The following is a 9,356-nucleotide window of genomic DNA, read 5'->3' as shown; positions in this document are numbered from 1 at the left end:
TTTGCTGTATTTTTGTCTGTTTCTTTGCAGATAAGTGTTTGTAGCCAGATGAATTCTCCAATGCCTTACAAATAGAGGATTAATTTTATCGTATGGAAGATGCATTATAGTTATCCTGTGTATTGTCAATTACATTTGGGAGGTTGTTAGCCTCAAAACTGAGCAACCCCAACCCACTTTCACCACAGCCGAGCTCAGCAATTTTAGAATGCTATGAATTGTAAACCATGAGCTGGTGTCTTGATGAACCATTTATTACAGATTAAAATTAATGGAGAACTTCCCATTACAATTTATGACCCTTAACAGTGTTACTATTACAATCTCTTCCTGATGGGAATACAGTAGAACAATTTCAACTAGCTTTGCTGGTACCACAGAGAAACTGATTCCGATGTCTTAACAAAATTTACTTTATAGGCAGTTGGAAACTAGGACAAAATTCTTTAAAAAGTGTTACGAACCCCGTAACTGGGTATCTTACTAGCAAAGATAGGAGTATCCGTTGGAGTCTGGTGATACTATTTTTAACAGTATTTATTAGTAAAAATACACAAAAATAATATCAATGCAAATATACAGATAATATATGTCATCAATACTAAACCTAAAAGTGCGGGTATAATAATAATAAGAAATAAGCTCTATCGTTGTCTAGGGGATAATGAATTGTCATATGTGAGTATAAAGTTCAGTTCACGCAGGCTGCGGTAGTTGTCGGTCGCTGTGTTGCAATTGTTGGAGAGAGAGAGTAACAGCTATTGACTTGCTGACTTTCCTTTACAATCTTGATCCGTCGATGCGTTGTTGTTGTGGCCATTCACGTATGACCCCTCCGTCCTTTAGCTAGGCCGTTACGTGGTGGACTCGTCACCCAGGCAAGGGTGGACACACACACAAGCCCCCACCGGTCTGGTAGCGTCTCTCCTGGTGCGTCTGAGGGGTGTTCCCCAGACCTTACTTTTATCCCCACTCACGGGGTCTCAGGTGTCAATCAGGTTGGGATGATGCAACCCATCAAACCCGCCCCCTCTGGTTGCCCCCTGAGGGGTTTCAATGAATAGAACAGTACTCAATACACAATCCTTCTCCAAGAGACAATAGCAGTAATCAGTGGTTCCGTTCTGCTTTTGTTAGGAGGAGACATTCCACTTTGTGTATCCCTGCGTTGTCTCTCTCTCATTAACTGACATGAGCTGTTTATCAATAACAACTATCTTTTGCTGTTATCTCTCTCATTTCCTTGGTATCAGACCCGAAATATTAGCGATTTTGCAATTCTCAAAAAGGGGGGGGGGGCGACTTTGCACCCTTCTGCCCATTAGAGTTGCTCCTCATTCGTAACACCCCCATCCTTCTAAGAATTTTCACCGAAGGGGAAAATTATCTAATACAGAGTCTTCCAGAATTTCAGAATCTTAACACAATACAAAAGAGTTTTTCCACTACAGAGTAATAGTTATACATTCAACTTAGCATCTAAACATTTAGCGATTACATTGTCACTTCCTTTAATATCTTAATATCTTGTACCTAATAAAATTCCTGTAGCATCAGACTCCAATTTAATAACCACCTATTTTTATTCCTTTTCTTCAGCAAAAACAAAACTTAAAGAGTTGTGATCTTAAGTATATATTACAAAATGTGAACCAATACATGTGTGATTATTCTGTAGTACATTACAAAAGTTTATGCAAATACTAATCTTTATTTTACTTTTAAACTTAACAGTCAATCTTCCATGGTGTTGTCTTTATTATTTACATGCTTTGTCGAAATCCCTCAAAACCAGATCCTGTTATTTAAAGTGGCATTTTGTCAACCTTCGCCTCTTTTCCACTTAACTCTCACGTGGTTAGCTTGCTCACCAGTGTGGAATAGGCTTTCGCATACTCCTTTCATAGCAGTTATTTTATCAACAATGTTTTTCAAACTTGGCCCATTTTCTGAACTTCCACACAATTCTTTATTTTTAAGCAAGTCGTTATTTTTATCTTCAGGACCCTTCATTCTATTAGTTTTCAGTTTAACATCTGCAAGTGATCCCTCTTTGTCCAAACAACATTTCAAATTCTGCCTCTTCACAGCACACCTTTGAATAACATTAGCGAGTGGGGTACCTTTACATTTCAAATCAACCTGTAATTGATTCACAGGCACCTTGTTAACAAGCCATTGTTCCTTCAGCCTGGTAACTGCTTCTGACACCAATCCAGACTTTACATTTTTTTAATTCAATTTAGGAACTACACTTTTCCCTTCTCCTTCAATAATATTCACATCACCACCTTTTATCTCCTCACTAACTTTTAACACACCTTCTAACACAAACAACTGGGAATTCTCACTTCCCTCTGGTACCAAGGTTAACCCTTTCTTCACTGAACCAAGTCCATCTGACCCGAAAGGACTGCATTCCTTTTCAACTAAATCAGATACCTCAGACTTTTCCTGAGTTTCATTACTAGGTTCAGTACCATGTGCATCCACATCTTGAACACACTCAAACGGGACATCTGCCTCTTCCAGGCTTTCAATACCCATCCCCTTTTCAAATTCTAAGTTCCCCCTGATCCTCCCAGCTACTCTCTGGGCAACTCCCATCCGGAGTAAACTCAACCCTGCGGGTTAAAACAACCTCATTTGCTAACCCAGCAGACTCCTTCAAGGTAATGGTGTCCTTTTCATCTAGGACTGCCCTTATTTCGTTATCGGGAACACATTTAAAATTTTCAACTTCTTCAAACAGTTCTGTCAAGCCAGACAGATCATCCATGTCCAACCCTGGACCTTCTAACAGCCTTATCTGTTTCTCATTTTTACTCCGTGCCTCTATACATTTCCTCCTGGCTAAGGGTAGGTCTACCTCCACTCCGTTACTCTCTTTCACCTCCCTATTCTTCGTTTTTCCATCCCCTAACCCCTCTTGGTACAGGGTCGGTAAAAACGTCTCAGCCAAATCGACACGGGACTGATTTAAACTGGTCTCTTTCTCAGCTGCCTTTCTCGACATGCTGCGAGTGATCGCGCATGCGGGATAGATCTTGGAATCTAGGGGCGGGTCCTCAACACTTACAGTCTTGCTCGTCAGCTTCATTTCTGACCAAACGTCACCACCTGCTAAATCATTACCAAGAAGGACGTCCACGCCTTCTCTCGGTAATTCTGACCGTACCCCTATTTCAACTGGTCCAGATACCAGATCACAATTTATAATGATCCCATGCAAAGGTACAGCTTCTGTCCCTTTTCCTATGCCTCTCAAAACTACCTCTCCCGTCTCAGGACCAAAATCTAGTACTTTACCGAGAATCAATGACTGCTCAGCTCCAGTATCTCTCCAGATCCTCACTGGAACTGGTGTTTCTCCCTCTTTCACAGACACGGTCCCTTCTGAAATAAATTTCTCACGCCCCTCTCGTATTCTATCTACCTGGGGCTTACTCGTCAATTTGCTGATCGACACAATACACCCTGTAGGGACTGCCGCGTTCGCTTTTCCTGTCTCCTTCCTTGGAGCAAAGCACTTAGATGCAATATGACCAACCTTTCCACAATTAAAACAGGTCAAGCTAGGAACCCTCCTGCCAGCCTGCCTTTCTTCCTCCTTACTTTTACCACTAGCTCCCGGCTGAATTTCTACCTCAGTAGAAATAGTAGCGATTTTGCGATTCTCAAAAAGGGGGGGGGGGCACTTTGCACCCTTCTGCCCATCAGAGTTACTCCTCATTTGTAACAAAAGAAAGACTGAACAATTATTTATTTTTAAGCCTGATCCAGTGTCTCTTGTTCTTTGGTCTTGATTTGGTTCCTGATCTTGAGTCTCAGCAAAGGAGTTCGATAGTGGGGAGTGGATTTAGAAGATCTATTCTCCACTTTTGTTCTGAATCCATCTCCCTCTGATCTCTTGGGAACAGATTTCCAGGCTAGGGGGTGCAGCTGCTGCAGGATTTGCCAGCAGTCATAGAATCTTAAATATACAACATTCACAGATTGGTATAGGTTTATTGTTATCATGTACCAAGATACAGTGAAAAGCTTATACAGATCAAATCATTACATAAATAGAATCAGGAACAGACCATCAAACCCCTCAAATGCTGAAATCTGGAGCAACAGACAATCTGTTGGAGGAAAACACCATCCCCTCCGATGTATGATTTCAACTCAATGTTAAACTTCCCTTCCACAGATGCCGCATGGCCTACTGAGTTTCTCTGCAGATTGTTTGAGGCCCTCAAACATGAAAATTCAACACAGTTATAGCTGATCTTCTGCCTCAACCCCTCATGCCAGACTTTTCCCGATAAATCTAGAAATTCGTAAGTTTCTACTTTCTTGGCTCGGACCCACATCCTTCAGGGGCACAGAATTCCAAATCTGCCTGTTTCCATAATAAAGGTGTATCCTTTATTTTGAACTGTGGCCCTAACTCTAGATTCCAACGAATGATCCCACCTACAACTTCCCTGTTTAGATATCCAGTTTCACATCTAGATTAATCGTCCCAGGACCGAGTCCTGAGCATCTTCACTGCTCTCTGCATCAAGAACATCTTTTTATTAGGCAAGGAAATTAAAACCGTAATTAATAATCTTGGTGTGCCATAATTGATATACCTTCCTTTTGGAGGGGAGGTGATGTGGATTCATCAGGATGTTGCCTGGATTAGAGGATTTCAGCTATAAGGAGAGATCAGATAGGCTGGCTTAATTTTGATGTGGAGCAGAGAAGGCTGAGAGGTGACCTGATAGAAGTATCTAAAATGATGTGGGGATAAATAGGATAGATAGTAGAATACCTTTTTCTCTTGGTGGTGTCTAAGAGGGCATAGGTTAGCGGTTTAGAGGGGATCTGAGGGAGTACTTAGAACATATAGAAGCAGAATTAGGCCATTTGCCCGATCAAGTCTACTCTGCCTTTCCATCATGGCTGATATATTAGGCCTCTCAGTTCCATTCTCCTGCCTTCTCCCCCTAACCTTTGACATCCTGACAAATCAAAGACCGATCAGCCTCCACTTTAAATATACCCAATGACTTAGCCTCCGCAATCACATGTAGGAACCACAGATTCATCACTCTCTGGCTGAAGAAATTCCTCCTCATCTCTGTTCACTCTGCTCTGAAGCTCTGCCCTCTTGTTTTATACTCCCCCATTATAGGAAACATCCACTCTCTCTAGGCTTTTCAATATTCTATAGGTTTTAATGAGATCCCCTCCTTCCATTCTCCTAAACTCCAGCAAATACAGGTGCAGAACCATCAAATGTCCCCCATATGTTAACCCTTTCATCCCCAGTATCACACTTGAGAGTCTGGTCTGAACCCTCTCCAATGTCAGCACATCTTTTCCTTGATAAGGAGCCCAAAACTGCTCACAATACTCCACGTGAGGTCTTATTGGTGCCTTATAAAGCCTCAGCATTACATCCTTGCTTTTATATTTTAGTTCCCTTGTAGTGAATGCTAACATTGTCTTTGCTTTGCTTCCACCAGCACAATCTGCAAGCTGGCCTATAGGAAATCCTGCACAAGGGCTCCCTTTGCACCCCTGATTGTGTAATTTTCACCGTTTAGAAAATATCCCTTCTACCATAGTGCATGACCATACACATCCCTAAACTATTTTCTATCTGCCACTTCTTTTTCCATTCTATCAATCTGTCCAAGACTTTCTGCAGACTCCCTGCTTCCTCAACACTACCTGCCCCTCCACCTTGTCTGCAAATTTGGCCACAAAGCCATTAATTCAGTCACCCAAATCATTGAAGTATAAGAGAAAAGAAGTGATCCCAACAGGGACATCTGCAGAACACCACTAGTCACCGGCAGCCAACCAGAAAATGCCCCATTTATTCCCACTTTTTGTCTCCCGCCAGTCAGCCAGTCTTCTATCTACGCTATTGTCTTTCTTGTTAAGCAGCTTTATGTGCATTACCTAGTCAAGGCCTTCTGAAAACCCAAGTAAACAACATCCACTGACTCTCCTTTGTCTACCCTGCTGATTATTTCCTCAAGGAATTCCAACAGACTTCTCAGGCAAGATTCTCCCCGTGCTGACTTTGGCCTATCAAGTACCCCGAAACCTCATCCTTAAACATGGACTCCAACAGCTTCCCAACCACTGAAATTATAACTGGTCTATAATTTCCTGTCTTTTGCCTCCCTCCCTTCTTAAAGAACGGAGTGACATTTGCAATTTTCCAGTCCTCCAGAACCTAGTGATTCTTGAAAGATCATTACTAATGCCTCCTCAATCTCTTCAGCTGCCTCCTTCAGAATGTTAAGATCTTTCAGCTTTCCAAGCACCTTTGTTTTAGTAATAGCAACTGCACTCACTTCTGAACCCTGAAACTCCAGAACTTCTGGTATACTGCTATGTCTTCCACAGGTACGACTGACGCAAAATACTAATTAAATTAGTCTGCCATTTCTTTGTCCCCCATTACTACTTCTCCAGTGTCATTTTCTAGTGGTCCGATATCCACTCTTGCCTCTCTTTTACTCTTTAGAAAATACCTTTGGTATCCTCTTTCATATTATTGACCTTCATATTTCATCTTTTCTCTCCTCATGGGTTTTCAGTTGCTTTCTGTTCTCCCACTGTATTACTTGTAGAAGCGCCATCCCCTTCTCTCAATTCCTCCATCTGTGCCGCAGGGTGCTTTTCATTCCAGAATGAAGGAGATGTCCTGTTTTTTCAAAGAAAGGAGCTTCCCTTCTTCCACTGTCAACGCTGCCCTCTTCCATTTCACACACGTCTGCTCTTACCCCCATCCTCTTGCCACCCTACCAGGGACAGGGTTCCTCTTGTCTCCGCCAGCCTTGCAGTCCAGCTCATAATTGCGCCGCAACTTTCGCCATCTCCAGCGGGATCCCATCATCAAGCACATCTTTCCCTCCGCCCCCACTTCCTGCTTTCCACAGGGATCGCTCCCTAAGCGACTCCCTCGTCCATTCATCCCTCTCCACTGATCTCCCTCCTGGCACTTATCCTTGCAAACGTAACAAGTGCTACACCTCCTCCCTCACTACCATTCAGGGCCATAAACAGTTCTTCCAGGTGAGGCAACACTTCACCTGTAAGTCTGTTGGGGTCATATACTGTGTCTGGTGCTCCTAGTGTGGCCTCCTGTATATTAGTGAGATCCGACGTAGATTGGGAGACAGCTTCTGCCAGAAAAAGTGGGATCTCCCAGTGCCCACCCATTTTAATTCCTCTTCCCATTCCCATTCGGATATGTCCATCCATGTCCTCCTCCACTGTTGCAATGAGGCCACACTCAGGTTGGAGGAACAACACCTTGTATTCCACCTGGGTAGTCTCCAACCTGAGAGCATGAACATCGATTACTCAAACCATTCCCCATCCCTTTTCCCTCTCTCACCTTATCTCCTTGCCTGTCCATCACCTCCCTCTGGTGCTCCTCCCCCTTTTCTTTCTTCCATGGTCTTCTGTCCTCTTCCATCAGACTCCCCCCCTCTCCAGCCCTTTATCTCTTTCATCAATCAACTTCCCAGCTCATTGCTTCATCCCATCCCCTCCCAGTTTCACCTATCACCTTGTGTTTCTCTCTTCCCTCCTCCACCTTTTAAATCTACTCCTCAGCTTTTTTTCTCCAGTCCTAATGAAGGGTCTCAGCCCAAAACGTCATCTGTACTCTTCCATAGATGCTGCTGAGTTCCTCCAGCATATTGTGTATATGAGTTGCCTTCTGTTGGTTTTTAAAAGTTTCCCAATCCTCTAACTTCCCACTAATTTTTGCTCTTTTATATGCCCTGTTATGTCTGACCTTTATTGTCAGCCACAGTTGCATCATCCACTTATTAGAATACTTCTTCATCTTTGTGATGTATCTGTCTTGTGCCTTCCGAATTACTCCCAGAATCTCCAGCCATCCCTGAGAGTGTCCCCTTCCAATCAACGTTGGCCAGCTCCTCTCTCAAGCCTCTTTAATTCCTTTCACTCCACTGTAATACTGATACATCTGACTTTAGCCTCTCCTCCTCAAACTGCAGGGTGAATTCTATTATATTATTATCACTGCCTCCTCAGTGTTCTTTTATCTTAAGCTCCCTAATCAAATCTAGTTTATTACACAACATCCAGTTTGGAATAGCTGATCCCCTAGTGGGCTCAACCACAAGTTGTTTTAAAAAGCCATCTCATAGGCATCTACAAATTCCCTCACTTGGGATCCAGCACCAACCTGATTTTCTCAATCTATCTGCACATTGAAATCCCTCCTCCCCCCCCCCCATGACTATCGTAACATTGCACTTTTTACATATCTTTCCTATCTCCTGTTGTAATTTGTAACCAACATCCTGGCTATGGTTTGGAGTCCCATCAGTGTTCTTAACTCTTGCAGTTTCTTAACTCTACCCACAAGAATTCTACACTTTCCAATCCTACATCACCTCTAAAGATTTCATTTAATTTTATACCAACAGAGCAATCCCCTCTGCCTACCTGCCCTTTCTTTTCAATACAATGTGTATTCTTGGATGTTAAGCTCCCAACTATAATCTTTTTCAGTAACGTCTCAGTGATGCCCACGATGTCATACCTGCCAATCTCTAACTGCACTGAACATCATCTACCTTGCACCATATACGGCGTGCATTCAAATGCAACACCTTCAGTCCTGTATGAATCACTCCTTTTAATTTTGCCCTATCTCCTGCTTGTCCTTCCTCATAGTATCACTACACTCTGTATATACTTATATACCAACTGCACCATCCTCAGCCCTATAACTCCATCTCAACAGGTCCAGCAAACCAGTCCACAAGGATATTTGTTCCCCTCAGAATCAGGTGTAACCCATCCTCTTCGTACACCTAGAAGAGATCGCAATGACCCAGAAATCAGAAACCCTGCCCCCTACACCAGTTTCTCAGCCACACATTCATCTGCCAAATCATCCTATTCTTAACCTCACTGCAACTGACACAGGCACCAATCCAGAGATTACTGTCTTGGAGGTCCTGTTTTTCAACTTTCTACCTAGTTCCTTAAAATCTCTCTTCAGAACCTCATCCCGTTTCCTATCTATGTCGTTGGTGCTAACGTGTACAACTTCCAGCTGCCCATTCTCCCTCTTTAGAATACTGTGGACTCGATCTGAGACTTCCCTGACCCAGGCACCTGTGAGGCAACATACCATTTAGGAGTCTCTTTGACGTCCACAGAATCTCCTATCACTACTGTAGCTCTGTTCTCCCCCTTCCCTTCTGAGCCATAGTCTCGGTGCCAGAGACCCAGTTATTGTGGCTTCCCCCTGTTAGGTCATAGTCCTCAACAGTATCCAAAGCGGTATACTTATTATTGAGGGCTGGAGGGCTTCT

Source organism: Hemitrygon akajei, chromosome 3, assembly GCF_048418815.1.
Source record: "Hemitrygon akajei chromosome 3, sHemAka1.3, whole genome shotgun sequence".
NCBI classification, from domain to species: Eukaryota; Metazoa; Chordata; class Chondrichthyes; order Myliobatiformes; family Dasyatidae; genus Hemitrygon; species Hemitrygon akajei.
Note: the sequence above shows the minus strand (reverse complement) of the source record.